The sequence below is a fragment of the Camelina sativa genome, chromosome 1, assembly GCF_030686135.1.
Source record: "Camelina sativa cultivar CO46 ecotype springtype chromosome 1, ASM3068613v1".
NCBI lineage: Eukaryota > Viridiplantae > Streptophyta > Magnoliopsida > Brassicales > Brassicaceae > Camelina > Camelina sativa.
In genome coordinates, this window is record NC_141880.1 from 3,994,507 (window position 1) to 3,999,192 (window position 4,686).

General features: G+C 40.7%; 1 long non-coding RNA gene across 2 annotated transcripts; it reads right to left on the reverse strand.

The window, feature by feature from the left end:
- Positions 1 to 2,182: 2,182 nt before the first annotated feature.
- LOC147949521 (uncharacterized) lies at positions 2,183 to 3,548 on the reverse strand. 2 transcript variants are annotated; one of them, XR_015557867.1, is made up of 5 exons: positions 3,028 to 3,548; positions 2,887 to 2,944; positions 2,596 to 2,801; positions 2,440 to 2,487; positions 2,183 to 2,344 (listed from the first exon to the last, which is right to left on the reverse strand). It is a non-coding gene; the product is annotated as an uncharacterized LOC147949521 (long non-coding RNA). The 2 variants fall into 2 exon arrangements; XR_015557868.1 differs by lacking the exons at positions 2,183 to 2,344; positions 2,440 to 2,487 and having other exon boundaries at positions 2,689 to 2,804; positions 3,028 to 3,166.
- Positions 3,549 to 4,686: the final 1,138 nt, after the last annotated feature.

A 4,686-nucleotide genomic window follows, 5' to 3' on the forward strand; every position in this document is an offset into this window, starting at 1 on the left:
TTAGAGGCCGGGAACTCGGTGATCAAATTCTCTTGTGTCATCATGTGTCATGTTCAAGTTTTAGATATGTGAATCTTTAATCGGGTGTGAGGCGATGAGGGACCAAAAGCAACAATTATCCTCACAAGTGGTATCAGAGCACAGGCTCTCTGATTCATAAGATCTAAAGGAGGAGGAAGAAGATGACAGTTAAAGGTTGAAGTCATCTTGTGTGGAGGATAACAGATTCTCAGGTGAAGGTTGAGTCTGTAGCAGAGATCTCAGGTTAGGAGATCAGAAAGATCCTCTAATGACACGACACAAGAGAGTTGCATCAAGGGAGAGTTATGGTTATGGTTCAGGTCCAAGTATGCCAGCATAAAAAAAAAAAAAAAAAGTTGGAGACTAGTGCAGAAGACACAAGATCTTGAAGGCGTTCTTGATCTGTGAAGACTAAATCAACGGTGAGTTGGTTTAAGGTGGAGTTTCTCTGCAGTAAGTTCGGTTCAAGTTTAAGAAAGCATGGGTTAAGGTGACTAACTCAAGGCTGTGGAAAGAGGAATCGAATAATCATCCAAAAGGCTCAAGTCGGCGCTGCCATCACAAGGTATTTGTGATGTTCTTTACTGAAGTTTCAGGATACTCAAGGCTGCTTAAGTTGAAGGAATCTTAGCTTGGAAGAACACAAGGAGATAGACTGAGTTTAACAATGGAGAAGTCAAGATTTTTTGCTGTTAATCAGATTGTATCTTGCTTGTCTGGTTGTTGAAAGTCAGTAAGTTTGGTGTTCAAGAAGGATGTTGAAGATTCAAGGAAAAAAATCAGAGCAGATGAGTATGAGGCTAGAAACTGCTTGAGGCAAAGCAGGTCGATAACTCTGAAAGAATTCAGTAAGGTTTGAGAGGTGTTGGGTGAAGAGTTTTAGTCTCAGGTTTAATGGAGGTCAATGCATGGCTGCATTGACAGAAGGAAAGGTTATACTTGTTTTCCTTTGGCATCACAAGAAGAGAATTGAGGGCTGGTTGTGAAGCAGGCATTGATGTGTTAGTGGATTCCCAAATACTAAGGAAAAGTATTGTGTGGAATGGTGTTTTACAGCGGTAAAAGGGTTGTCACAAGTGTGGTGTGACAGGAAGTTGCTGTAAAAGGGAAGTCTTTGGTGTTATGGTTTAGCAAATTGATAAGAGATTAATATTGAGTTTCCTAGTGGAGAAACCTGCTAGTAAAAGAGGATATTTAAGCACAAGAGCTGAATGAAGGTTGTATCAAAAGTCTTCCAAATGGGATCAGTCTGGAGGCGGGTTCCATCAGTGATGATGATGGCGGTACAAGATGGATTCAGGCTATGGTTGTTGAAACAAAGGCAGTAAGCTCAATCTCAGTTTTGCTAAATGTGGTGGTTACAGCAAGGAAGTGTGGCAAAGGCTGTAAGCTGGTGATGAGTGTAAGACAAGTTCAAAGGAGGCAGCAATGGTTTTGAATTTGTGAGTGTGCACTGATGCAGAATAGTTTGAGCAAAGGATGAGCAAAGAAATTTGTGTCGAAAGTCTTCCTAGCTAGGTGGAGTTAGGCGGCGTGTTCTGTTGATAACAACAGCGGTACAAAGTGATGCTCAAATCAAAGGTGCTCAAACAGATGAAGAGTAAGTCAAAGACTGTTTCAAGGAAATGAAGCATGAGTGACTTAAGAGTTATTTCTGCAGTTGATTCAACAGGAAGTTTACTTGTCAGCAAGGTTCTGTTTAAACAAGATGTTTGGATCAAGGTTTGTGTCGAAAGTCTATCTAGCAAGATGGTAGCTTGATGGCGGGTTCTGTTAGGCTTAACAGCGGTACAAAGAAACGTCCAAGGCATAAGAGTTTAAACAGAAAGGTGTTGGAATCATGGATTGTCTTAAGGGCTGAGGCAAGTATGATTCAAGTTTCTGGCAAGTGGTTTACTAAGGGGTTGAATCTAAGATCAGGGCACATGTGACATAAAGGAAATCAAAACAAGGTTCCACAGCAAGTCACGGTTCCAAGAAATCCAAGGGAATGGAGAAAAGAAAAGGTACCTGTGAGTAATCAGAAGTCGCAAGGTGTAGACTCTGATTGTAGGTGGAGCTGTATTGAAGAAAGAAAAAACCAAGTTAAGGTTTCATGGTGTCTTACAGAATTAAAAAAATCCAGAGACAAAAGAAAATGATTCAAGGTACAATTGTTTACCTGGAGTCATTGGAACAGCAAAAAGGACGAAACAGATCATCGGAGTTGCTGCAAAGAAAGGAAAATGCAGAAGTGTGAGGAAGGGAAACAAGCCTGCTATGATCTCCTCAATGTCGTCTGAAGGAAGATACAGCTCCAGGTAACCCCAATCGACATTATACGCTGACAGGAAGAAGAACAGAGAAACAAGTCAGCTTTGGGAAATTAAAATTAAAACTATGTCGATAAAAGGAGATTAGGAGGGTTAAGGGAGTTACCTGTAGGCATCTGGTATTACTGTGAAGAGACTTAGATTCCAGGTGGAGCTGTTGGTTAAGATTCAAGGAACAACAATTTAGTTCTTCATTGTTAGTTCTTGAATTTGAAAGTATGAGCCAAGAAAAGGTGACCGATAATAAGAGGAGTTTGGTTACTTGTGGAGACTGGAGAATCAGTTGTCGAGAGTTGGAGACTGATTCCAAGTGGAGTTTCTGAGATGAAAATTCAGAAAATCCAAGTAAGGATTTTGGTGGCTCAAAGGGGGAAAACTCCAGCAGCTAGAGAGGAAGATGATTCATGGTTAGGAGATTACTTGAAGTCATCAAGGAGAAAGAAGAACATGGGATGTTCAACACTAGAGCTGCTGTGAGAGTAGACATGAAACTGAAGTTAGAGTTTCATGAGTCTTTTGGAAATCGGAAGAGACAGGGCTGTGAAGGAGTTACCTGGAAAAGGTTGTGGAGCCATGATGGAGAGTAATTGGTTCCAGGTGGAGCTCATCACCTAAAATGGATTCAAAATGGCAATTCTCAGAAGATCCTAATCACTAAGTGTCAGGAAGAGACAAGAGAGAGATTAGAGGGTACCTGAGCTGGACGGTGACGGCGATGGCGTGATTCGCGGGTGAAAACGGAACAGCTCGGGAGAAGAGGCATGGATAAGAGACAAAGTTGATGTCTCGGGTTCTACAAATTAAATCACCAAAGAGGAAAGAGAAGAGCTCCACCGGTAGTGATCGCAGCTGAAGGAGATTGCCAGCGAGAATGGTGGTGATACATGGTTCATCGAACCAAAGTTGAGATATGGAGATAATGTCTCTTGATTCACCGGAATTGGGAGCCGCCGTGAAACAGGTGGAGACTGAAGCTTGGCTTCGCCGGAAAACATGCAGGGATGACCGGAATTAGCCTCCAATTCCGCTATACCATGGGGAAGTAAGAAGCTACATCTTCTCCATGTCGAGAACGAGAGGGCTCGGTGAAAGAAAAAAAAAAAACTGGTTGCCACCGGAGAAGAGAGATGCTCACCGGATAAGGAGGCGGAGTTTGTCGGAGGAGGTTCGCTGAAGTTTGGCTTCACGAACAGAAGAAGAGGAGAGGTTGGTTTCAGATTTCTTGTTGTCGATGAGTGTTTTGTTTTGTCAAAAGGTGGAGATTGTTGTTGGGTTTGACAAACACAAAACAAATGGGCCTTAATGGGCCAGACGAAATTGGCATTAAGGAAAGGAGAATAAGATTCTGGAAATGATTTGGCCCAATGCATACATGTATAAGTGTGTTTCATCGATCAATAAAGTGGAGGTAGGTGAGAGACAAGACATCAAAGAGAGTTCTAGAGAAAGAGAAGAAAAAAGGGTTCTTCTTCAAGAAGCTTTCTCCTTCTTTGTTGTGTTCTTGTTTTTGTATCCTCTTGTGTACCAAAATCTGTAAACCAAAGAACATCACAAGTTAGTGGTGTGTGTAACCTCTTCATATAGTGGAAGTTGTGGGAGACAATTCCCACCGAAGACGTACGGGTTAGAGGCCGGGAACTCGGTGATCAAATTCTCTTGTATCATCATGTGTCATGTTCAAGTTTTAGATATGTGAATCTTTAATCGGGTGTGAGGCGATGAGGGACCAAAAGCAACAATTATCCTCACACATGTTAACACATGCATATATTCCCGGTCATTAAACAAAGTATCCAAGGTTCATTTTTCTTAAATACAGTGTGGTGACTTTGAAATCATAAAGAAATAAACAATTGAGTATCAACTTCGAACTTTGAAAACTTTAAGAATATGTTCTTTCATACTAATACAGAAATGAATTGCTTAATGTCTTCAGATCCCGAAGTTGCGTCCGCCGCTTTACCGGCCGGTCAAAAAGTCAGAACCAAGCCATGAATTTCTGACCAATAAATTTGATTAATAGTATAACTGAGTTAAGTATATACATGTGCATGCTTTTTAATCTGTTTCAGTGTACAGTGAAAACATTAAAATTTTTAAATATATATATATATATATTTCCATCGTGGCTTCATTATCTTTGCGTTGTTGCTTTCACAGTTACACGTAGGACACGTAACTGATACATCTTCTACCAAATTAACACCTAAACACTTTACATCAACTTTGTATGAAACTATAGTGAGTATTAAATTAATTTTCTTTGATTTGTTGCCCTCGTCTGCTTATTTAAATGCAACGATTTGATATTTCAAAGATTATGTACCACCCACTGGACAAGATAAAGTTACAT